Source organism: Cupressus sempervirens, chromosome 11 (assembly GCF_028749045.1).
Source record: "Cupressus sempervirens isolate cs-2001-9-10 chromosome 11, ASM2874904v1, whole genome shotgun sequence".
Taxonomy (NCBI): domain Eukaryota; kingdom Viridiplantae; phylum Streptophyta; class Pinopsida; order Cupressales; family Cupressaceae; genus Cupressus; species Cupressus sempervirens.
In genome coordinates this window covers 293431117-293449298 of record NC_143128.1, presented here as the reverse complement: position 1 = coordinate 293449298, position 18182 = coordinate 293431117, and positions in this window count along the sequence as shown.

Here is an 18182-nt window from a genome sequence, read left to right as displayed (position 1 = left end):
AATTCTTGAGTTCATCAAACCCAACTACTTCAACCTGCATTAATGTAAGCAACAACTGTCTCCTACTTAGTGCATCTGCAACCCTGTTAGATTTTCCACTTCTATGCTTCAACACAAATGTATAACTCTGCAAGAACTCTACCCACTTCATATGGCTCTGATTCAATTTACCTTGGCTATTTAGGTATTGTAATGCCTGATGATCAGTATACAAAAAAAATTCCTTTGGCAATAAATAATGCCTCCATTTCTTTAAGGCCTAAACTATTGCATAGAACTCTTGATCATAAACAGAATACTTCTTCTTTGCATCATTCAATTTTTCACTAAAATATGCAATAGGCTTACCTTCTTGGCTTAATATAGCCCCAATAGCGTTTCCACTGGCATCACAATCTACCTGGAAAACCTTTCTAAAATCTGGAAGTGCCAACATAGGCTATTTTGTTACCTTCTTCTTGAGCAATTTAAAACTTCTCGCAGCTGCTACAGTCCATTTGAACTCTTGTCTATCCCCTCTTATTGTATCAGTTAGGGGTGCACATATGCCACTGAAATTCTTAATAAACTTCCTGTAAAAACTAACCAGACTATGAAATGATCTTACCTCAGTAGTAGACCTTGGAGTAGGCCATTCCAAGATGGCTTTTACCTTCTCTGGATCCATTTTGAGACCTTTAGGTGATATAACAAACCCCAAATAGACTAACTCCCTTTTTGCAAAGATACATTTCTTCAGATTAATTAATAGTTTCTCTTCCCTTAGCTTTTCAAGGACACTACGAATATGCAATAAATGTTCTTCCAAAATCTTGCTAAAAATTAAAATATCATCCAAATAAACAATAACAAATTTTCCCAAGAACTTCTTAAGTACCTCATTCATGAGCCGCATGAAGATGCTTGGGGCATTCGTCAATCCAAAGGGCATGACTAACCACTCATAAAGACCCTCCTTGATCTTGAAGGTTGTTTTCCACTCATCTCCTTCTCGAATCCGTATATGATGATAACCGCTCTTCAGATCTATCTTTGTGAAGTACTGAGCTCCACTCAAGCAATCCATAAGATCATCCATCCTTGGCAAAAGAAATCGGTACTTGATGGTTATCCTATTTATAGCTCGAGAATCTGTACACATCCTCCACTCTCCATCCTTCTTTGGTGCGAGTACTGTAGGTACTGCACATGGACTCAAGCTCTCCCAAATCAAGCCCTTTCTCAACAACTCCTGAACCTGTCTATTTAGCTCCTCTGTTTCAGTAGGAGTCATCCTATGAGCAACCTTGTTAGGCAAACTAGCTCCTGGAATCAGATCTATCTGATGACTGATTTGCCTTATTGGTGGCAATCCATCTAGAACATTATCAGAGATAATATCTCCAAACTCCCTTAGTAAATCTAAAACTTCAAGTGGTATTTCACTACTACCTTCTTTATCTTTCCTAGGAATCAAAGCATAGCACATATGCTGATGTTTCATGCCATCTAAAAACTTCCTTCCATCAACAAGACAAATCCTAGCACTGCTACATACCTTTTCACCTTCCTTTTTCATGGGCTTCAATTTGTGGCGAACTCCATCCTTTGTCAGAGAGTATGTGTTTGCATGTCCATCATGTACTGCATGTCTATCAAACTGCCATGGTCTACCCAACAATAGATGGCAAACATCCATCGAAATAACATCACAGAGAACTTCATCATGGTAACTCCCAATTTTGAATTTCACTAAACATTGTTCACTTACCAGGACCTTATGATCATCTTTTACCCAAGCAATCCGATAGGGCTGGGGATGTTTCTCCCTCTTGAGCTTTAGCTTAGAGACCATCTCTTCTGATACCAAGTTATCAGTGCTACCACCATCAATGATCACGTCACAGCATTTATCCTCACACTTGCATCTGGTACGGAACAAACTCCTCCATTGTCCTGGTTCAATCTCACCACTTAGTGGGACTCTTTCATTTACCAAGGTCTCTCCTCTTTCTGCATCCTCTAAATGTGATGATTGTGCATCTTCATCCACATGAGCAACCCTAGCTTGGCCCTCAGCTCTCCTATCTGTCCTTCCTTGTCATTGAGGGCATTCAAAGGCACGATGACCTTCTTCATTGCAATGGAAATAGGTACCACAGAAGCCTCCTCTTCCTTGTCCACGTCCTCTACCTCTTCCTCTTTGATTTCCAAAGTCTTGATCATGGGAGCGGTTGAAACCCTCATTCCTCTGGTTCCTGCTAGTACCCACATCTTCATTTTTCTTTTGGGTTTCATTGAGGCCTCCAGATGATCTACTGCTTCCCCTTCCTCCTTGACCACACCCTCTTTGTCTTCCTTCAAACCTTTTATTTAGCTTCTCTTCAACTCGTAGAGAAAACTGGTATGCCTCTTCAATGCTGGTCATTTTTACCAGACTTAATTCCTCCTGGATGCTAGGTCGTAACCCACTGATATAACGAGCAACCTTCTCCTTATTTGCTTCTACATGTCCCGCTCTAATCAAGAGTCGGTAAAATTCCTTTGTATATTCTTGGACTGATCTTCTTGCTTGTTTTAACCCATGCATCTTCTTAAACAAATCAAGCTCGTAGTCCATAGGAATGAACTGCTTCTTCAATTTGTCCACCATGCGATCCCATCTTGTGATCTTCTCCTTTCCTCTTCTGTTTCTTTCCAATTGGACCTCTTGCCACTAGATTTTGGCATGGCCTTTCAGTTTGGCCTTTGCAAACTTAACCCTATCTGGGTCCCTGATATCCTCATACTCAAAGTATTCTTCCAGTTCATTGATCCAATTGATCAACTCATCTGGTTTCAGATTTCCTAAAAATACACCCACTTCAATTGTGGGTCTTTTCCCAAACTTAGTAATGGCCCTAAAAAGCCTTTCCTCTGCATGATTCAGAACTTCCCTGTCAAATTCCCCTTCTAGTTCCATTACTTCTTCTTCATTGTCATCCTCACTGTCGTCACCTGCGGCAACATTTGCTCCTCTACGGAGCTCCTCTTGCAATGCATGCACCTGCCTTTGGAGGGCTCTAACCTCCTTAGGATTAATAGCTCTGGCCCTTCCACCACACTCTTTTCATGGAGTCATCTTCTTAACTCAAACCCACAACCACACAGTCCTGGTGCAAACTGCCTCACAGTCGGCGCTTTGTCTACACACTCAGGAAAACCTGCTCTGATACCACTTGATGGGGACACAACCCAAGAACAGAATGGACACAACAAAAAAGGGAAATTGTATTAACTGAGAAAATAAGCTAGTACAAACAGTACAGAGAAAATAAACTTCAAAACATGCCTTAAGGGCTTACAATAGCATAAATCTGGAGATAATTTCTCCTTTCAGTACCTCCTCTCAAACTCCACTCCAAACTGCCTTTTACAATGCTAGAAATCTCCTTAAATAGACCCTAGAGGGTTAAGGACTAGGAGTACATTCTAGAAAGTGCTAGTAGGCATCCACCGACCAAATAGAAGGTTTAGAAGCTGCGTTAGAAGTCGGTGCAAATCTAGAAGAATCCAAAAACGGTAACCGAACTTCCGGGAGGCATAACTTTTGAACCGTAGCTCCGATTGACAAACCGTTTACATTTTTGGAAAGCTCTTGAAGTGCTCTATAGCCCTATGGACCAGCTTCACTGATCCCCCATTTTTTGACCCTTTTCAAGGTCATTTAATACCCCTAACCTGACTTTGAAGCATTCTTAGGAGGTCTCCAAAACTCGAAAAATTGCAATAACTTTCAAACCGTGGGGCCTTTTGACCTGATTCTTTTTCTGAAATGCTCTAAATCATAATTACATTCATCTAACCAATTCACACCTTCTAAGTCACCAAAATGATGGCCCAATTACATGCTCCTATTTTTTTGGAATTTTCAAACTCACTGATAGTGGAACTGTGAGAGTTGGAACCTTTATTTGACCCAAATGGGTATCCAAAAATGAAAACACATGAAACAGAAACTAAGTCTAAGTACATTTTTTTTTGGGTGACACAAGATTGCCCTTATACCTCTGGATGCTCCTGCATCAATATGTATATGTGTGTGTGTGTGTGTGTGTGTGTGTGTGTGTGTGTGTGTGTGTGTGTGTGTGTGTGTGTGTGTGTACATATACATATATACACATATACATATACATATATATATATATATACACTATAAATAATTATTATTATTGAAATTATATAAAATATATTACTATATAATCTATATAGAATATAATAATATAATTTAATATTTTGTAATACAATCTTATCATTAATATTTTAAAATATGTCATAGATATATAAAAAAATTTCAAATGTCATGTAATCTTGAAAAATTGTTTTATGTCATAACCATTATAAAAAGTATTGTGGTGTACACCTATAGTTTGCTTTTCCATTATATTTATTGAATTCTTTTATGCCTATTTCATGGATGTTTTAGTTTCAAGAATATTATTTCATAACTTGGACTAGAGATATATCAATGATGATTACTTAGTTGACTATATTTCATATGTTGTTTAATGATTATGGTTACTTGTGCATTAATGATGTTTTAATGATGATTGCTTCATATTCATAACAATGCATTATTTTATTCGAGCATTTGATGTTTGACTTATAATTATTATGGTACTTACTCCATACTTCGTAGTTAATAAATGTGATTCCTTTCATAGCAATGTTAGATGATGTTTTAATGATGATTGCTTCATATTCATAACAATGCATTATTTTATCTAAGCATTTGATGTTTGACTTATAATTATTATGGTACTTACATGTGTATGGTGTGTGTGTCTATTTTATCTTTATGTTTGTCATATTTGATGTGGTTAAGGGAGGGAGTCATAGTCACTTGCTAGTCGAAATCTACACGACGTACCACTCCCTGCCATTGCTTGTTTAGTTTAGATATATTTATATAAATGTACATGCTCATCTTTTATGTAGAATGTAAGTATTGGGCATCGACTTTCCTAAATTCTCAGGATGAAAGTTCCCTATCACAATACTCAATGGTAAGAATGGAGAGATAATGTTCAAGTCCAATCTCAGCCATAGCCTAAATACTTGTCTTGCAAGGAGGCCTCATAACTGACTTTCAACCTCTTTTAAAACTCGTGAGTTTATTTTTGTTTGTGTTGTTTGATTTTGAGTTTCAATCTGTTTTGGTAATATTACTTTTATGTGGATTTTGCTATGTGATTTATTTGGTAAATGATTTAATTATAATATTTGGGTTAGTTATATAATTACATATTATTTGGTTAAAAATGAATATTAAAGTATGAGAATATTTAATTAATTAAAAAACTAATTAAACATGTGCTTTAATTTAGAAGTCTAAAGTTAGAAAATTGATTAGAGAGAACTTAGAATATGATGATATTTAATTAATTGTTAATTAATTATTAATTAATTAAATATGTACTTTATTTTAAAGATTTAATTTAAAAGTCTAATTTGAAAAGTTGGGCCAAGAAATAATTAAAATATTAAAATATTATAGATTTAATATTGCTTTATTATAATTATTTATTTAATAATAATTAAATTAGAGTTGCATTTAAGCAATGAGCTTTGATCATTATTATTAATTTAAATAATAAACTATGCTTTAATTAGTGCTTGCACTAATTAATAAACCGAAAGAAAATAAAATATAAAAGAATAAAATTTAAAGATAAAGTTATAGTTCTAATTATGGCGTAGTTATATTTATTTAATTTAATGATAATTATTTAGGAGTTTTATTTTAATAATAAATTCTAAATAATGTTATTAATTAAATTAATAAATATATTATTAAAAATGTTTCAAAAATTAATTAAAGAGAGAAAGCTAATTATTTGAATTAAGATATTTTGTAATTAAATATCTAAAAGAGTTGTGCATAATAAGGTAAAAGGTAATAAAGTAATAAACAATAATTGATCAGTGAGTTCCCTCTCGTGATTGCACAATCATAGCCTCAATTTAAGGGAGAACTCTTTATCAAAGATCTAGAGCTCATTTTGTAATTACACAGGTTTTGTGGAGCAAAATTCAAGATTGGATCAAAATAATTATGGAGAGTTTCGAAGGGTTTGGGATTTGCATGCATTCACAGATTGTCTCAGATTTTTGTTGTGGTTTTGAGGTTTTGGGAGTGAAAATTTGGAATTAGATCAAAAGAATTGTTGAAATTTTTAGAGGGTTTGGATTTGCATGCATTCAAAGATTGTCTCAGATTTTAGCTGTGGTTTGAGGTAGGGTTGGAAAACCCATTGTAGAATTTTATTGAAAGATCTGCCTACTTCGTGTCTTCCAGGGTGTTTGCATATTGCTTATTAATTTATTGTATTGATTGTTGAATAAAGAATTATGTTGTAGAATTTATAAAAGAGTTGTGCATGAAAAGGTAAAAGGTAATAAAGTAATAAAAAATAATTGATTAGTGAGTTCCCTCTCGTGATTGCACAATCATAGCCTCAATTTAAGGGAGAACTCTTTATTAGAGATCTAGAGCTCATTTTGCAATTACATAAGTTTTGCGGAGAAAAATTTGAAATTAGATCAAAAGAATTGTGGAGAGTTTTGGAGGGTATGGGATTTGCATGGATTCACAAATTGTCTCAGATTTTAGTTGTGGTTTTGATGTTTTGGGAGTGAAATTTTGGAATTGGATCAAAAGAATTGTTGAAAGTTTCAAAATATTTAGATTTGCATGCATTCACGGATTGTCTTAGATTTTAATTATGGTTTGAGGTAGGGTTTGAAAACCCATTGTAAAATTTTAATGAAAGATCTATCTACTTCGTGTCTTCCTAAGTGTTTGCATATTGCTTATTAATTTATTGTATTGATTGTTGAATAAAGAATTATGTTGTAGAATTTGATAAAGGAAAACTTATTAATCAAGAAAACTTGACTGAGAAAAATTATAGAAAATTATTATGACTATATTCTTATAAACCCCTTTCTAATATCATGAAAATTTGATTATTGAAAATTAGAAGAAAATAATAAATTGAATAGTTAGGGTTTCACTTTTAAATTTGTCATTAGAGCTATGTGATTATCATGAATTTTCTAAATATAGATGAATATTCTTCTTACATCTAAAATAATTTAATTGCAATATTTATTTGGAAAGCAAAAGATTAATTGAGAGGAAAGCATGTTATAACTAAACGTATACATGCATGTGAAAACAAATATGCAAAAAATCGAAAACTAAGTATAGTGTGGTTACATGCATGTGAAAATAAATATGCTAAAAATAGAAAGCTAAGTATAGTATGGTTACATGCATGTGAAAACAAATATGCTAAAAATAGAAAGCTAAGTATAGTCTGGTTGCATGCATGTGAAAACAAATATGCTAAAAATAAAAAGCTAAGCATAGCATGGTTGCATGTGAAACCAAATATGTTAAAAATAGTAAACTTAGTATGGTTGCATGATTTGAGATACCAAAGACATGCAAAAATACTAATTGTATGTGTATTTTTATTTTATATAATTTAATTTTTAAATTTATTTATTTAAAATAATAATAATCATTTATTAATTTCTGAATTAAATAAATATAATCTATTTAGTTATAAAGTGAATGTTAGTAGTAGTGATTATTTAAGTTTAATTAAATTCTTAGTTGCATATAAATGATTTTATAATTATTAATGCAAGAGTGAAGTTAATAAATAAATATTTATAATTTTATTGTATTTTAAGAGAAGTTGTGGTAGAGTTCACTTTGTAATCATTTAGTTAATAACTATTTGACTTTATGAGAGGAATTATAAATAATTAAACTAAATTTATAATTTTATCTCTAGTTGCATTATGAATTAAAGGAAAAGTAAATATTAATATTGGACTTAAATAGAAATCAAATTAATATTTTAGAAATGAAATTGATATTAGTATTTAATATAATAATATGCATTTATGTTATTAATTAAATCATTTATAATTTAAAATTATTTAAATTAATTACATGATAATATTGCATGATATTTTATATGCAGAAAAAGATTAGATACTTAAATACTTATTTATTTAAATAAGTATATTAGCATAACAAATTTTTTTTTTTGTTAGTCAATAATAAGTCAATTTTATCAAAACTTGAAAGAAATTACATTATAAAGGTTCATATAAACTAGAGTGAAGAGGTTCACTATCCTCTTTTTTTAACTGGCCTAACAGCCTAAACATTAACATAAAAACTACCCACATAACCATATCAGCCCATATTGCTGACTTGTGCACAAACCCCATTTGCAAAAAATGACACTTCAATTTGTCACTTTCCAATCTACAAACAAAAAAGGGGGTTTTGCCTATGAAACACCTACCCCTTTGCTCTGATGTTTGCATCAAAGGCACCCCTCTTTCTAGAAGATAATGGCGTCAGGAGAGAACTGCATTCCCTCTTCCATGTGAAAGTTGCCAACAAAAAACCATCCAACGCTTTAACCCTTTCTACATAATGGGTTCACAAGAATTCCCTCTTCCATGTGAGAGTAGCCAACAAACAACCATCCAATGCTTTCACCCTTTCTGTAAAATGGGTTTACACCATCTTTGTCAAAATTGATCTTCTTTAAATTCGGTTAGTTCTCCTTACAGACCGCTTTTTCTTTGAGAAGCCAACAAGAACTATGGCCTTCCTCTGTTGCTCGTGGAAATGCCGAATTGCATCCTTCAATCCTCCCCATGCCTAGTGACGCTCATTTACATAAGCTTCTCTATCAACTTGCATCCATGGCTAGTTGACAAAGGGGAAATTCCCTTTCTCCCTCCCTTCATCTTCATCTTCATAGCCTTCACTAAAATTAAAAGCCCATCCGAGGTGTGTCCATTCTAGGAGTGTTGCCATATTTGGTGTTAAGGCCTTTTCAAAAAGTGCCTCCATTACCCATGCAACATTTTGCTTATGGTCACCAACTTGTAAACCCCATGCCATCAACATTGCCACAATATCAACCTGTAGCTTCCATCAATGGTTTGCCTCTTGAAAGAGGGGACCCAGGGTTTCCTATATCATGTGAATTACATCTTCTGAAGGGAATCTCACCATTTGTTTGAGACGCCTATCTGCCACCTTCCCAAACAATGCCTTCTGTTGCTTCTCCGTTTTGAAGGTAAACGTTGGCTCTATTAAGTATTTGCAGTCGTTCTTTCATAAAATAAGAATTTTGCATTGATAAATTGTCCACCACTCTATTAAAAGAGCATTTCACATGCTCCAATTAGATGCAGCTCTATTTTACTTTAATGCACCAACGATCTTTATTAAAATAACCTTTGTTGCCACATGCTTTGTACTTTCAACATGAATTGAAAGGACCACACCCTCCTTTAAAAGCTACCTTCATCTCCCACTTCTAACTATTCTATCCTTGGGATTTTGTTTCATTAGATGTTTCCTGCATTGAGTAATTATTGAATCGAGTGATTTAATTCCTCCCCAAAATCAAAATACTCTATCCTCACTGATTCATCATTTAAAGAGGTTGCCCATTTTGATAGAGTGTCTGCCTCTATGTTTCCATCATGCCTAACATGAGTAATCATATAATCCTCAAAAGTGCTCAATTCTTGCAATATTAAATCAATTACCACTTGGAGATTCCATGCATTAATTTGCAACTTTGATATTGCCTACACCACTATGAGGGAATCGCCTTCTAAATGTCCCCTCCTTTCTGACTAGCCTTACTGCTAACAATGTTGCTTGGCACTTTGCTATGTTATTAGTGCTTATGGGTAGCTTTTTTTCTCCCTTCAAAAGTATGTGGCATGCACTGTCTCGCAAAACAACCCCAACACTTGAAGCCCCTGGATTACCACCTCTAGCTCCATCAAAATTTTCTTTAACCCATCCTTCCATTGGGGCTCTCCATTTGGTCCTTTTAGAATTCAACTTTTTCTTATGAGTCACCAGTGTACCCGAGGGGGATTTGAACCCTATCCCTGGCCATGAGGTTTGTAACACACTATCCTCCTTTATATATGGGATTTGCATTGCTTGCCTTTTTGTAGTTGAGGCACTAGCTATCTCCTCTATAAAATTGATGATTCTACTTAAGCATCTTCTATGAGTCTCTTTCTCACCTTAAAAAATTCTTCTATTGTGTTCCTTTCGCAATTCCCATATAATCAGTGATGGGGCAACTAACCATATGCTTGAGAGAGTTGTCTTGCTTTGCTCCCTTGGCCATCCATCAAACACCTCCTTAACATTTTGGGCTCTCGGCCCCTACCATCCCAATTTAAATTGGACAAAGTCCCAACATTTCCTTGCATACTTACATTGAACCAAAAGGTAATCAAGTGTTTCCTCATTCTTCTCACACAATGGGCATCTTGATGGTCCTATTATACCTAATTTTATTAGCCTTTCAGCAGTTAAAATTCTGCCATTGTATGCTAACCATGCAAAGGCTCTTGCCTTGGGTAGAATATCCTTGTTCCAACAAAGATCTTTGAAGTAAAAGTTTTACTGTTTGTTTCAACCAAAATATTATAACTGAGTTTGACTGAATAATTACTTGAAAGGGACCCACACCAAATGATTTTATCCTTCTTTATGCTCAAGAGCAATCTTCTTTCATCTAAGATGCTTTGCATCTATTGTTTTTGTTGTGTTGTTAACTCCTCCCTTGATAAATCCTTCCAACACCATTCCATCCCGTCCAACCCTTCCTTCTCTACCACATAATCAGAAACAAGTTCCCCCCATCTTTCTTTGAAGTAGGCTTTTAGCTCATTAAAGTTTTCATCACACCCCAAAACTTTTTGGCCATTCCAAGAATCCTCCCAGAATTTTTCTTGTTTCCCATCACCAATATGCCAAGAGATATGTTTCACAATAATCTGCTTGCAAGAGAGCATAAAATTCCATATTGTTGTCCTCTTGATGGATCACACCCCGTAAAAATCCTGTGGTTATCATCTAAATCTAAATATTTTCCTTTTAGAATTCTCACCCAATAGAGTTGTGGGTTTTCATACATCACCCATTTTAGTTTATCTCCTAGGGCTTTATTCATAAGTTGCCAGTTCCTAATCCCCACCCCACCCTTTTCCTTAGGTCTGCATATCTTTTCCCATGCAAAAGTGTATTTTATCTCCTTCATTAGACCCATTCCAAAATAACTTTCTCATTTTTTGCTCCAATATTTGAACTACTTTCTTGAGAATATCTAAGCACCTCATTGCGAACACTGGCATGGCAGAGATTACTATTTGGAGCATTAAGATTCTACCTGTTGATGACAACCATTTACCTTTCCAGCGTTCCATCTTCTTCTAACATTTATCTATCAAATTATGCCAAAGGTCTACTTTGTTTCTACCATCAAAAAAAGGAATCCCTAAATACTTACTGGGCATCAATCCAATTTTTATATTCAAGATCCTACAAATTCTTATTTTGCCACATTGTGGGGTATCGAAGAAGAAAACCTACAATTTATTCCAATTGATGAATTGTCCTAATATTCTATCATAAAGTTCTAGAGTTTTCTTCATCACTTTAGCTTCCAATTCATGTGTTGTTCTTGCTAGAAAGTTGTCATTTATAAATTGTAAATGAGTTAAGGCTTCCACTACCTCTGTAATTTTGATCCCTTTCCACAGCCCCTATTCACGTTGCCTATTAATTAACCTTCCCAATACTTCTTCCATAATAATAAAGAAAAAAGGGGACAAAGGATCCCCTTGTCAAATGCCTTTCTCTTGTTCAAAAAAACCTTGAGGGCTACCATTTATCAAAACTGAGAAACGAGGGGTAAATATGCAGTTTCCACCCATTGCACCCATGCCTATCCAAACCCAAACCTCCTTAACACACTAAGCAAGAAGCATCTGTCTACTTCATCATAGGCACATTTTATGTCTAATTTAACCATTGTATTTTTTGTTTTTGAGGCTTGAATTGTGTGGATTGCTTCATGTGCGACAACAACTCCCTCAAATATAGATCTTCCTAGCAAAAACCCACTTTGTTCTATCAAAATGATTGAACCTAAAACCTGTTTAAGTTTGTTAGCCATCACCTTAGAAATAATCTTATATATTATGTTACATAAAGATATTGGTATGAAATCTTCAAAGGTCATTTGTGTGGCTTTTTTTGGCACTATGAAGCCCACCTGCCTTGATTCCTCGACCACTTCCCACAATTCTTTTTGGAAAATAAACCCAATTTTTTGGAAAACATTGTCGAGAACCCATCCGGGCCTGGCGTTTTATCCCCTCTTAAACCCTTCAAAGCTTCAAATACTTCACACTCAATAACTGGGGCCATTAGTTTTTTGTTTAGAATCTCAATGATCATAGCCAAAATGACACCCAAGACCTCTTCCACCTCGTTAGGGTTCTATTCTACCTGTTGTTTCTCTTGTGAGAAAAAATTCACCGCCTCTAAAATGATCCCCTCACTATCTTGGACGAGAACCCCATCTAGATTTTGAATTTCAAAATTTTATTTGTTGCCCTTTTAGTTTTTACCAAATTGTAAAAAAATTGCGTATTCCTATCACCCTCCTTTAACCATACTTCCCTTGATTTTTGTCACCAAAAAATTTCTTCTTTGGCTAGACACTCATCTAGTTCCCTTCTCAAGCCTTTCTCTTCCTTATAATCATCTTCAAACATGCCATATTCAATGACCCAAAGGGTTAAAGTTTTTAATTTCTCCTCTATATCCATTTTCTTATCAAAATATTACCAAAGTGTTCTCTATTCCAAATCTTCAACTAATCCTTAAGAAATTGTAGCTTTTTGAAAAAAATGAAAGCTTTATTACCTTTTCTTTCTAGAGCTTTTTTCTACCATTCAGTGATCAAATCTGCAAAGCCTTCTATTTTTAACCACATAGCTTCAAATTTGAAAGGGCACCTATCCAAAGTATTCTCATCTTGAATTCTCAAAAAATAGAGAAATGATATGATCCATGAAAAGGAAGAATCTCTATAGAACATGTCTAGTTTGCCTCCACCCAATTTCTTACCACAAAGAATCTATCCAACTTTTCTACTATATTCAAAAAACTTTCTATTCTATTTGTCCATGTGAATTCACCTTTCTTGAAATAAATTTCCACTAGGCCACTATCGCTAACAAAGTTGTTGAAATCTCATTGGCTTTTTGAGCTTCACCTTTTCCCACCTCCTTTGTCTTCAAGGTTCAATATTGCATTGAAGTCACCTCCTAGAATTGCCACCTCATTATCTATGCCTTGCAATTCACCTGCTATATTCTGCCATAAGGTCCTTTTTTTAGCACTATTGTTTGGACCATAAATGTTTATCACTGAAAAGGAACAATGGAGCTTTTTGACATAGACTTTTACCCATTGCCAGTTTGTGTCAAGATGGATAGCAGTTACCTCTAAAAGATCTGAATGCCATAAAATAGCCATACTTCTTGATGCTCCCTAAGCCCTTGTTAGTAAGCAATCCCATCTTCTAAATTTACTCTTAAACATTGCAAAATCCTCCTCCTTAATCTTTGTTTCTTGTAATAGCACCAAATCTGGTTTTGATTGATCAAGACACCTTTGATCAGTCGTATCATGTCAGAGGCATTGCAACCCCTGACATTCCATGATAGGGCTTTCATGGCTCCTAGGAAAAGGCTAAACCTTTTCCCGATCTTAAAATTTTTGATTGACTTGTTGCATTGCCTACCAATTCCAACTTTGTCTTGATGGATTTAGGACCGCTCTTCTTTTTGCCCCCCACATTTGGTTTTAGCTTGATAGAGCTTGTTTGTTCAATAGATCTTTCTTCCAAAATTTCTAGTTGTTCCAAGAAACCTAAGTCATTTAGGTTATCTTCCCCTTCTATCTCCTCCTGGGTTGATTCCCCCGCATCCCTCATGCTGCTACTTTCCAAAACTTCCCCAAAAGAGTCATAGAGGTTTTGAATTAAGGAGACCTCTATATCCTTATAGATATTATTACTATCTTCTTGCATTAGCTCCTCCCCTTGTGCTTGCATCATCAAGGGTGCCTCTATGAACTTTCCTAAAATTTCCTTGGAGTATGCTTCTATGTTTATTGGCAGGCTCTTATCTTCAGGAATTCCATTGACAAGGATTTTTGAAGGAGTTTTGCATACCTTTTCTAACATAGATGTCTTCTTCTGGGGGTCCATGACTTCCTTTTGTGAATCAACTCCCTCTTGTCCTTGCATTTGTTCCATAGGAGTTTCTTTGACTACTTAAGTAGAAACCTCATTATCACCATGCTCTCACTCCTCAATCACCCTAGTATCGCTATCCATAAAGGTTGCTACCTTATTTGGGTTTAAGCCCTCCCGTATCTTGTTGGGCTCCTTTGATGAGTTTTGTTCCTTTAGACTTTTCTCCATGTCTCTTTGGCATTCCCGCCATTCAAGCTCATCTAGTAGTTTGTCAACTTCTAGCTCCTTCCCTTTTAAGAGCCTACTATTTTGTATCACCTCTTCAAGAATTAGGATTTCCACCCCTTCCCATACTTCAATAGGTTGTTTCCATACTCCTTTATCCGTGCATAAGGTGAAAAAGTCTGGGACAAGGTTTCCTTCCTCAATGTTTAAAAGAACCCTTGGGTGAGAGGATGAGTCTTTTAAGTTTAAAACTTCCTCTTCTCTAATTAAAGTTCCTATCATATTTTTGTTCTATGCTAACACCTCCTCCCCCCAGTATTCTACAGGCATATTATAAAGATTTATCCATATAGGGAAAACTTCCAGCTTTTCTTTACCTAGATCAAAATTTGGCTCCCAGTCTTTCAAATATATTCCTCAACCTTCTATGAGGTAAGGGCCATTGTTTAGGATGTCTTTTTTATCCTCTTTACTAGAAGCAATCCCCATATAAAAACCATTTGTTAGGGTTTTTAACCGACATTGCTTTGCATCCCATTCTTATTGTAGTTACAAAGGGCCATGGCCCAAGCCATTTAAAAAAGAATGCTTTTTTCTATAGCTCTACAATTGCTTCTTGCCATTTTGCATTACTAATCTGAATGGAAGACGTTACCTCATAGGTGATGTGATCGTCTAGTTTTTGGGGAGATAGTGTGATCGTCTCTGCCACCTTTGCCTTTGCCCACTGATGCAGCTCTAGTCTGTAAAACTTGTGAGCTATTTTTGTAAAGTCAAATCTATCAAACTTTGTGTAGATTGGTTTTGGCCTTGTGCCTATTTTCTCCATTTCCTTTCATTCCCCCAATTTTGTCTATGACTACTTCATGGTAGGATGAATTGATCACGTCTTTGTGAGAAGGGCTCAATTCTTTGGTTCCTTGTTTGATCATTTTTATTCAAAGGACAACAATTTTTTCTATGCTACCTGTAAGACCACCCTTCGTGCTATCTGAAATTCGAATGAGCATTCACATGCCATCGATCCTTTCCCGCCCAAGTTGTAGGTATTCGTTGCTGCCCTCAGCAATACATAACAATTTATATTAACATTTATATTCTTAATTTATTTCTAAATACATCCTTAGGACCCAAACTAAACAAGAGAAATTGATGAAATTAAATCATGTGGCTGAAAACTATGTGTTTTCTAATATTCTATTTATAGTCTTGTGATGTTTATTTTCATGATGGTTTTTCTTTGTGGGTTATTTAGTTGGCCAAGTTAGGATGTGCACTACAGGCATTTTTGAGATTCCTTTTATGATTATTTGACTGGATGTCATGATGAACTTAATGATTTGAATTGAGATTTATGTTTTATGAGCTTTATACTATTGAGCATTTATGAGAACTTGGGTTTCGAGAACCAATGTTATTTTTTGGGTTGCCTATTAAGACACCAAATTCAATCAATATTACTCTTGTGGTATGGTACACTTTTTTGGTTTGTGATTTTTGGGAAGGTAGTCTAGGTGCATGTCTAGGGGAGTGGCTTGCAATGGGGGTCGAGGCCCAAATTGGCTGTCAAGGCAACTCATTGTAAGTTGTGTAACAAGTGATAACATAGTAATTAGAATATCTTACCTAGCAGTTTTCTTTGAGATACATTAAAAAGATAGAGATTTTTCCTCGTCCATACCTTTAGTGCTTGTATAGACTAAGGATGAGATGGAGATGATACCTTGAGAGGTATGACTAATTTCTTTGTCTTCACGAGAGGGTATCCTAGTTCGGCATAGAGTCACTAGGGGGCCGAGGTCTTGAGAGACTGCTAAGGTAACCTTAGAGTTGGCTCATGTGATGAAACTCCATAGTATGTAGCTTGAGTCTCCTACATGGTTTTTTAATATTTGCCTCTAGTGGTGTACTTGTTGGATATTACTTTTGATGGTGTATTTATTGTGAGTCACTCATTGATTGGATGTCATTTATTGTTGACAGTTGACTTTTATTAATGAATGATTAGTTATTTAGTGGTGTGTTTTTATTGTTAGAGTTAGTGATTGGTAATTTACTTTTGTTGATGACAATTTTTATCTGTTGGTCATTGTACTTGTGACACTTGACATTGATTTCAAGGTGGTTTTATATTTTTGGTCTTGGTATTTGTATGTTGACTTGGTATGAGATGTTAGTATTAGAATGAGTGTCATTTCAATTTTGATTATCTCTTCTTCTTGAGTAGTTTGTGTTACCCTTGAGGTAGTTTTGGCTATTAGGATTCCTTATCTAGGATTATTTTATGATTTGATTATCTATGTGTGGATCATACATTACCTCTCCTACACGGTAGGAGTGGGGGCCTGATTAGGTGATGATGTAGTCGGGAGGTAGTGTATTCTTACCATTTGGGTCCCCCTCATATTGACAGATGTTGGATGCTCCTTGATACAGTGGTACCATTATCATTCTTTCTCTTATCTTAAAGACTTCTGTTCATTTGATGTATCTATGTATCATGTGTTTTAAGATCCTATGGAATATTGTATTGTATATTGATGTACTTATATCTATTTTCACATACCCTATGACATGTGCAATGGATGTTATTCATTAGATGCACTTTCATATTATTAGTTGTACTTATGCATTTGCTTATATGACTATGTATGCATTTATTCATTTTATGATTATGAACATTGTAATTGAGACTTAAACTTATTAATAAAACTTTATTAAATGCGATGCAACATGAAGGAACCCTTAAGGAATTGAAACTATATTTGTAATTGATTACGTGTTCTTGATGTGTATGTATATATTGCTTCCACATTAATGTTACTTTGATGTTGTTTAACCTTTAAAAAAAAATAGTTCGGTAAACTTTGTAACATATTAGGTTTTTTTTTTAGTTTCTGAGTGGGGTGTCACTAGTATTCTTATTTAGGATTCTAATTCAAGTTAGGTTAAAGTTAAGAATTTTAGATTCACACTATTACATTCTATTAATATAATATTTCACCCAACATTATTGTATTGGCCAAAGACAATATTCACTTTCTTCTATTAGTAACTATTTTTCACTAATTAGAAATAACTAATTTTTTGGTCTCATAGCTTATTATAAACACACACACACACACACACACACACACACACACACACACACATATAGATTAAAACTAATCTCTTACCATCTTTAAATTTTATTACTTCTACAATATTAATATAGATAAATGAAAAATAATAATTGTAACTAATGCTAAAATATTTTTTTAAATTTATTTCAATTAACTATTCTATTTTGTTTTCAAAAGATAGACTATTAGTTTTAGCCAATCAAATATATTTATTTTTGAATAACAATTTTTTTTTTAAGTTATATTATTTAATTATATATTGTATATACTATAGAAATTAGATGATTGCCTCAATACTTTTGGTGTTATAGAAGCCCTTTTTCATAGTTCTCCATAATGCATTTTTAACGGCAAAATTTTCTTTAGAGATTGTAATAAAATAACATTTAAATTTTAAATCTAATATGCATCAAAAAATTATCTATTATTCATTTTAATAAAAATGAAAATATTGATGGAGGATTCAATGAATGAAAAGGAGGATGGTTCTCGTGCGTTTAAACTGCATCCCGAGTTAAGGCACCCATGCCCTAACTTTGTCTCGTTTTCTCAGCATTGCGAGGGTGGGAGCTCGGTGGTTGCAGGGTTAGGATTGAGGTGGCTCTTCTTGCCGAGTCTTGGACTAGGCCGTGTATCTGGAGGACAAGTTTTGAGCTGCACGAGGGTTACTTCTCGTGCTTTCTGTATA